Source organism: Prionailurus viverrinus, chromosome A1 (genome assembly GCF_022837055.1).
Source record: "Prionailurus viverrinus isolate Anna chromosome A1, UM_Priviv_1.0, whole genome shotgun sequence".
Lineage (NCBI taxonomy): Eukaryota > Metazoa > Chordata > Mammalia > Carnivora > Felidae > Prionailurus > Prionailurus viverrinus.
Genome location: NC_062561.1, coordinates 138272265 through 138281657, shown reverse-complemented (window position 1 = coordinate 138281657; position 9393 = coordinate 138272265).

Sequence of the window (9393 nt, the reverse complement as noted above, 5' to 3'; positions counted from 1 at the left end):
TCAAAGTTCTTTATTTTTGTGTGTTTATTTATTTGAGAGAGAGACAGAAAGCACGAGTGGGGGAGGGGCAGAGGGAGAGGAGAGAGAGAGTCCCAAGCAGGCTCTGCACTGTCAGCACAGAGACTGATGCAGGGTTAGAACTCACAAACTATGAGATCATGACCTGAGCTGAAGTCAGCGGCTCAACCGAGCCACCCAGGTGCCCTTAAAGTCAAAGTTCTTTAAAATCCATTTAGTCATACTGATATAAATGAATAGTGACAAAGGAAAGCCGTCTCTTATAATAGAATGCCACCTAAAAAATGTGGAAAAACACAATAGTAACAATTGACGCAAACAAGAATAATCAATAAATGCTGAGATGAATGAGTGAAAGTTTAAAGAGAAACAGAATATTTGCCTAATTTTAAGGTATTAGCCTGCAAAATACTTACCAATTACAAAGAAGAAATTAGTGATTTTACATTTGAGAAATGTGGTAGACAGTGCCTGAATTAAGAGATCAAAGTTGCCATCACTATAACAGCACAAATTGACATATGCCTCTTGCTCTAACAGTGTTTCTGTCAAAAAATGCATATTTCTGAATCCAATAGTTAGAAAACAGTACATAAACTCAAATTGAAGGACATTTTACAAAATAATTGGCTTATCCTCTTCAAAAATGTCAGTATCATGAAAGACAATGACTGAGGAATCTTTCCAGAATAAAGGATAAAAAGAGACACATACCTGCCTGAATAATATGAGGACATGGACATTTCATTTTGTTATAAATGACATCATTGGGGCAATGAGTAAAATTTGAATAAGCATACAAATTAGATTCTAATTGCAATCTCTCTGTGTGGTCACACAAGAGAGTATTTTATGAAATACATACTAAAGTATTTATGGACAAAGCCACATCTGCAACTAACTTACTCTCAAATGGTTCAGAGAAACAAGAGTTTTAGTTATCTATTTCTCTGGGACAAATTACGCCCAAACTTAAAGATTTAAGACAACAATACTTACCCATTAATATTTACCCAAGGAACACCTTTTGTACACCCCAAAGCTTGAATGCGCAGGTTTATAGCAGCATCATTCCTAATTTCCAAAGAAGGAAACAACCAAGATGTTCTTCAACAAATGAAAGAATAAACAAACTAGGGTATTCATACAATGGAACACGACTTAGCAATGAAAAGAAATGAGTCACTGATTCATGCAGTATGGATGAATGTTAAAAGCATTTTGCTAAGTAAAAGAAGCCAGACTCAAGAGGCTATATACTGTATGATTCCGTTTATATGATATTACTGCAAAGGCAAAAACAAAAGAATGGAAAACAGATCAGTGGCTGCTACGGGTTGGACAAAGGGAGAGTAGTTGACTAGAAGGGAATTGCATGAGGAAATTATTTTAGGTATTGAGCTGTTCTGTGTTGGTTCTCAAGTGGTGGAGAAATGATTGGTTATATTTGTCAAAACCCAGAGAACTTTTACTGGAAGCTGATTTTAAGAAATGAACCAAAAAGATGGGGGAGACAGAGATTCAAAGTATGAAATGCAGACTGATACAAGTGAATCTAACTGTACGTATATCTAAGTGTAGGGTTAAAAAAGCTGAGCTAAGCAAGGTGAAAGGGAGAACTATACCTGAGCAGCGTGCCCTAGGTGGCAAATTTGTTTCTTACCGTGGTTCTGGTCAATAATTCTGAAACTGCTTTACTTTTATTGGAGTCGAACAAATAAGTAAATAAATAACCATCGAAGATAAGTGGTGTCAGCTTATTATTTTCTGAGGAAGAAGTTCTAAATCAACAAGGTAGGGGCAGAAGGGAAGACTAGAATGGATTAGAGTTGGAAATACCGGTATAAATTGGTGTTCATTTTTACATACTGGTACAGAAATAAGGGCAGATGTGTGGGTGTACATGGGTTAGTCTATATATACATTTATTTCCTTGCTCTGCCCAGTAAGAGGATGTAAGGACAGTTATACTCCAGCAGCAGTTAGTGCCTCCAGCACCCAGATCTTGGTTTTTCAGTTCTGTTCTCCAATAAAAGGAAGCAGGGCTCAGAAAATAGCTGAGTCTAGGCCTGGAGCAGGGAATACACAAGATGAGCCTGGAGCATTACTTAGTGCCAGAAAGTAAGCAAGTGCTAAAAATAAAAATAAAGAAGGATGGGGACATGTCAAGAGTACACAGAAACCAACCTGAAAGTGTCGCCAGTAATCAAAGCTGGAAAAATCTGAGCAAGAAATAGTGACGTTATTAGGCTATAACTCAAAGAATAAAACAAATATCGTTGAGTTCATACTCATATAAACAAACAAATAAATAAGGGAGAAGGGACACATCTTTAGAGAGGAATTCCAAATAATCTATGTACGTACTCCCCCTCCTAGGGGGTGAGGTTTAATTCCCTTCTGTCTGAGTATGGGCTGGTTTTAAAGATTTGCTTCCAAAAAGAAGGGCGTATGGAAATGGAAAACCAGTAACATCACTCCGGAGGGACCTGACTGATCATACCTTAACAAAGTGATCCATGTGAATGTCACCAGTGAAAGCTCGTATTGATGTTACGATGCAGTGAGAAGGGTGCTTCACTTCTGCCATACTCTTCAAAAAAAAAAAAAAAAAAAAAAAAAAAAACCAACCCCCCCCAAAAAACAAACAAAAAAAAACATAACCCCAGTTTAAAATGAAAATAGCAGACAATCCAGAATTTGAGAAATATAAAATAAGATTCTATAAGACACCAAATACTCCTCAAAATTGTCGAGGTCAGGAAGAAGAAGGAAAGACTGAGAAACTCCAAGCTTGGAGGAGATTCAAAGAGACATGATGAGCTAAACCAGTGATAAAGAAAAATAAAACCGAGATATGACAGATAATGACTTGGGACTTGCAGGTTAGACTGCATGATGAGGAAAGGCCCCCTGTGGGGAGGTGATATTCAATCTAAAATATGAATGACCAAAAGGAGCCAGCCATGTGAATCAAAAGGGAGGAGATGTAGGAAATAGAGGGTGTGAAGGCTGTAAGGTTTCCCTCACTTCACATGTCTGAGAACAATGAGGTAGGTGTGGCAGGAGCTTCAAGACAGATGTGAATGTGAGCCGGGAAATGTAGCAAGAGCCAGAGGACACAGAAAATTGTGAAAATTTGATTTGGCCCCTAAGAACCACAGGAAGAAAACAATTTTAATATAGTAAGTACTTCTTCAAAGTACTGAGTTAGGAATAGTTATTCATTGTCAGAGAGAAGACTGGAGCAGTGATGGGACCTTTGGACCACAGGGAACAAAAACACCCAAAATAGGGAAAAGGTTTTGTAGAAATTTGAATTTATACAGGCTCTGCCATTTATGTGTCCTAAGATAAGCACTTTCTGATATGTTTCTGATATGTGGGTCTTTATAAACTGCTTAATAAATATGGTTTTACTGGGATATATATATATATATATATATATATATATATATATATATATATATTTTTTTTTTTTTCTTTTTCAACGTTTTATTTATTTTTGGGACAGAGAGAGACAGAGCATGAACGGGGGAGGGGCAGAGAGAGAGGGAGACACAGAATTGGAAACAGGCTCCAGGCTCTGAGCCATCAGCCCAGAGCCTGACGCGGGGCTCGAACTCACGGGCCGCGAGATTGTGACCTGGCTGAAGTCGGACGCTTAACCGACTGCGCCACCCAGGCACCCCTGTGGGATATTAATTCAAGGTAAAATGCAAAGCTGCAGAAATTTTAAGTTTCAACCGCAAGGCACATAAAATAGAATTTGTTGTAGGAAATTTGTTCAAGTAATAGTGAATGAACTTAATTAGTACAACCCAGCCCACAACTACTTAAATAATGAGTGACTTCTGGTCGATCTGTCTCCTTTTTGCCAGGTTTGCAAACGAGATCAAAGATTAGAAGACTAGAAAATAACAAAAAATAACAATATAAAGTAAAAGTTTCTTCTGATGATACGATGATATAATTGGATTAACAATTCCCAAAAGAAGCCAGAGATGACCCAACACAGAATCCCGGCTCAGCAAGACACCTGCAAGATAGATGTTAAATGACTCCCATGTGCCTGGATACCAATCGGCACTTAGGGAGTCCCTATTGGTCATCTGCAATTTGCGATCATTATTCATTCTTTCGGTCAATGAAACTAAAACTACAAGACTTAACCAAATTAGCTAATGGGGTAAGGACTGGTGGCATTCTGTTCCTTTGTGAACCCAGAGCGGGTCTTAGTTGAATGTCTATTTCTTTCCCACCCCAATCTGTAAGCCAACTCAGAAAGTGGGGAAATGGTGTGCACACTGATAACATACAGTCTTTTGACTCCCACTGTTGGGATTCTATGTAGTAGCATGGCCCCCCAATCTGGCAGGAACAAGTGACCATAAAGTGATACATTACAAAGCCTTTGGACAGTAAGTGCCTATATCACTTTGGGACTTTGTCTCTTTTTTGGTGATGGGTTACCTAAAAATGAGTGGCAACATAGTATTTTTGTCAAAAACACCGGGTCCAGAGCCAGACTGACAAGTTCAACCATGTATTGGAGTTCAAATCCTGGTTCCACTACATATGGCTTTAATTTCCTTGTCTGTGAACTGGAATAATAATGGTAATAATAAAAACTGACTTCATAGGCTGTCAAGATTAAATGAGTCATCGCACAAAAAAAACACTTAAGACCTTGCCTTCATTTATTCAAGAAACATTTATTGGACAGCTAATTTTGTTTCAGGAATTACTAAAGTGATTGTGAACAAAATACTTAAAGTCCCTACCCTTTTGTAAAGTTTACATACTTGTTAACTGTTTATTCTCTTATGTCATAACTCTCTAGGTTCTTGGTACTCCAAAGTAAGGTCCATAAACAAGCACCACGGCAACATGTGGGGATCTACTAGAAATGTACATACAATCTTGGGGGCACCTCGGTGGCTCAGTCGGTTAAGTGTCTGACTGACTTTGGCTCAGGTCATGATCTCATGGTTCATGGGTTCGAGCTCATGGTTCATCGGGCTGTGCTGACAGCTCAGAGCCTGGAGCTTGTTTTGAATTCTGTGTCTCTCTCTGTCCCCCTCCACTCAGGCTTTCTCTCAAAAAAGAAAAAAAGAAAAGAAAAGAAAAGAAAAAGAAATGTAGAATCTTGGCCCCCACCCAGACTTACCAAATCAGGTTCTGCACCTCAACAAGACTGTCAAGTAACATGCACGCATGCTAAACTTTGAGATGTCCTGCCTAGACCATAAACTCTGTAGTTGAACTTAAGGAAATATCTTGAAGTTTCCCTGTGTTCTACAAGAGAGTAACATTGAAATTTAAAAATCACAATCAGGAAAAAAAATTTTGAGATTATTTTAATGTAAAAATGACATTTTGGGGGTGGGCGTAAGGGGTGGAAATCTCTATGTATGTGCCTTATGCTCGTACAAAATATTGTACTTACAGTCCAGAGTTAATCTAGGTAAATGGCTCCATCTAGTGGAAATGTTTTGACTTAGACATATAGTACTTGGGTATAGTTTAAGCTAGTCTTAGATCTCAAGAAAATTAAAATTAGTGTTAAGAACCTTAAAGAAAATGTGCATGCCCACAAATGACAAAAAGGATGAGGCTTACCACAAATTATTGTAAAATTCCAAAGTTTATGGAAGAAAGGCTTAGTAACCGTTAATTTCTTCCTTCCCTCATATAAAGAGGCTTTTGAACATGAGTTAAATTTTTGAAAGTCTAAGTTGTGATAAGGAAATTAGTGTTAAGAAGACATCTTTTTTTTTTTTTTTCTGCTTTTTTTAAGTAGGCTTCATGCCCAGCTCAGAGGCTAACGCGGGGCCTGAACTCACAACCTGGGTATCAAGAGTTGGACTTTTAACTGACGGAACCACCCAATTGCCTCAAGAAGACAACATTTTAAATGAACTTTCTTATTTGGGAAAATGTGTCTTCAAAGTGAAAATGTAAAAATAAAATACTTAGAAACAACTTATCAGTAAAGATGCCAGAAAGGTGAATAGAGAAGTGTATTACCTGGCCTTGTTAGAAAGTATTGAGTACCTCAGAAGTTTAACAAAATTCTAGTTCCTAAGTATACTAGATTGAAATGACTTTGAGCTAACCCACGAAGTGTTACCAGAAGTAACTTGGCTTCAGGTCTGATTATAAAAGATGACCTTGTTATTAAGTTTTGTGTGAAACGGGCGCCTGGGTGGTGGAGTTGGTTAAGCGTCCGACTTCAGCCAGGTCACGATCTCGCGGTCCGTGGGTTCGAGCCCTGCGTCGGGCTCTGGGCTGATGGCTCAGAGCCTGGAGCCTATTTCCGATCCTGGGTCTCCCTCTCTCTCTGCCCCTCCCCCGTTCATGCTCTGTCTCTCTCTGTCCCAAAAAAATAAATAAACGTTGAAAAAAAAAATTAAAAAAAAAAAAGTTTTGTGTGAAACATACATGAGTACATATTTATGTACCATTTAAAGCTTTAGCATAAAATGTAGCCACAACTCACTCATTGCACCTTCAGCTCTGCAAGATGTAAACATGTTAATTTTGTATTATACATGTATTTTGCACTATACACGTATACATTCCTACTCATGTATTTTTCAGTTTCATGTTTTTGAATTTTATATAAATGGTTTTTCTATAGGTATTCTACCAAAACCCTAGCTTATTTTGCTTATTTTTGAGACAGAGAGAGACAGCATGAACGGGGATGGGTCAGAGAGGGAGACCCAGAATCCAAAGCAGGCTCCAGGCTCTGAGCTGTCAGCACAGAGCCCGACATGGGGCTCAAACTCAAAAGTACAAGATCATGACCTGAGCCGAAGTCAGATGCTTAACCAACTGAGCCAACTGGGCACCCCTCAGCACTCTTTTTTAAATGTTTACTTGAGAGATAGCGAGTGAAGAGGGGCAGAGAGAGGAGAGAGAGAATCCTAAGTAGGCTCTGAGCTGTCAGCGCAGAGCTGGATGTGAGGCTTGAACCTACGAATCATGGGATCATGACTTGGGCAGACTGAGCCACCCAGTAGCCCCAGTACCACTAAAAAAAAAAAAAGATTTTAAGTAATCTCTACATCCTATGTGGGGCTCGAACTTAAAATCCCGAGATCAAGAGCCACATGCTCTACAGACTGAACCACCCAGGCACCCCTGCTCAGTACTACTTTTAAAATTCATCCATTGTGTGGAACATTTCGACTGTTCCTTTTTTAATTTTTACAATTACAAAGTTGATATGAAGATCTTTGTAGGTTTCCTAGCACATACATGGGGTTATTCTAAGGGATAGTCGTAGAATTGTTGAGTCTTAGCATCTACAAATGTTCAACTTTACTAGGTAATGGCAAATTGTTTTGCAAAGTAGTTGTATTAAATCAGTATTGTGAGAGTTCCTGTTCCTCTGTTGTGGTATTTTCAATTTTTGCTCATTTAGGAATGTGAAAAGACGTGTGGCATCTTGCCATTATGGGCTATCATCTAAGTTACTTAGGGGAGGATTTATAGGCCAAAGGATATACATATTTTAAATTTTGATATTTCTAAATTGCCCTTCATATCCTATGAATTTCACTCCTGCTAGCAGTGCACAAACTCCTGTTTCCGTACTCCACAGGGAAGAGTGCACCGTCACCACGGCTTTCTAACTTTCGTCAATGTGAAAGCAACTCAAGTATGAATTTCAATTGACGGAGTTGAATATATGTATAAAACTGTATTTAGCCTTCTGTGAACTATTAATATCCTACACTGAGCTGCCTTACTGACTTGTCTTTAGAAGTTAAGGAAATTCACCATTTTCTGTGAAAGGAGCTGCAAAGTTTCCTCCAGGTTTTTACTTTGCCATGCAGAATTTTTACGCTTGTTAAAGAATCTCCTCTTTCAAGACTTTTGAGGTATCATACCTAGAAATGCCTTCCCTGTGCTAAGGAAAAAAAAAAAAATATATATATATATATATATATATATATATATATAATAAAATTTAAGGTTTCAACTTAGATCTAGCATTTTCTTAGTATGAGATAGGAATTTTTTTTTTTGCACCGATGTCTACCCAGATTTGCCAACACTTGTCAAATTCATCTTTTTTCACTTAAGTATCATATACTAGTTTCATGTATATTTAGATGTTTCTGGATTTAGTTCTTTTGAGCTACCTGTTCGTGAAGCAGTTCTTCATTTCTGAAGCCATAATTTGAAAAGAAAATATCTGAATGAGATTGCCCCATACTTACTACCTTTCTCTCATAATTTCTCTGGCATCCATCTCTTGCTTTGGCACATGAACTCTGGGCTAATCATATCTTAAATAAAAAACTGGCTGCTAATCTTGTGGGGAAGTTTTTAACTTTCGACACTACAAGCTGCTAATCATTTAGGGAAGTTCTGTATCTCTGGCCACTTTGGGCTGCTCACTCTTCACAAGCTTCCACATTTCTTGAACAATTTAGTTTCTAGAACATAAAACTACCTTGCCTTGAGGAAAAGGAAAACCTACAGGCTTTCAACCCTTGGGAGGAAGAGAGCTCCTATTCTGAGTCTTTCAGAGCCCTAAGTTTGTCAAAATGACCTCCGTTGTGTTAAATATAAATTCTTGTTCTGTTCATCAGAATACCATGCTCCCCTATAGTTTTATCAATTCTTAAGACTTGTGTTGGAGTGTCTCTTTCCTTTTTTTCCCCTAATCCTCTAATGATGTTCATTCAGTTTCATGGTTTGAAGCACCATTTATACACTCTCAGTTTTTCTGCATTTGTTAGCCAGGTTATCTCCGCTGACCTCCAACTGCCTACTCTACTTCTCCCCCCGCCCCACCCATGGATGTCTCAACCCAAATATTGGATTATTTCTATTCTAATTACGGACACTTCCATTCTTCCAGCTGCTCAAGTCAGACCAAGCCTTAAGAGTTCTCTTGATTTCTTCCCTTACACAACCTATCCTCATGTTGGCAAATCTGGATTCCTCCTTTAAAATACAGCCAGGTAATCCAACCATGGTTCCTTACTTCACAAGTGCAAAACTGACCTACACCATTGGGCCTTCAGTTACCTCTTGGATCATATCTAACTACTCTTCTCCCTTGCACCCAGTGCTGGAGCTACACCCTTCTCATTTGCATGCAAAACATACCAAACCTATTACTGTCTCAAGGTATTGGTCTTTCTTGCCCCCTTTACTTTTAAATACTCATTCCCAGACATCCATGGGCTGGCTCCTTCAAGTTTTTGCTCAAGTGACACCCTTTAGACTTTCTTCTATCTCCCCTCACCTCATTTAAAATAGCAAGCCTCATTCCGACCATCAATACCTTTCATCTGCTTTTTCTCCCTGGCACTTGCCACCATGTAACTCACTTATTTGCCTTCCTACAAG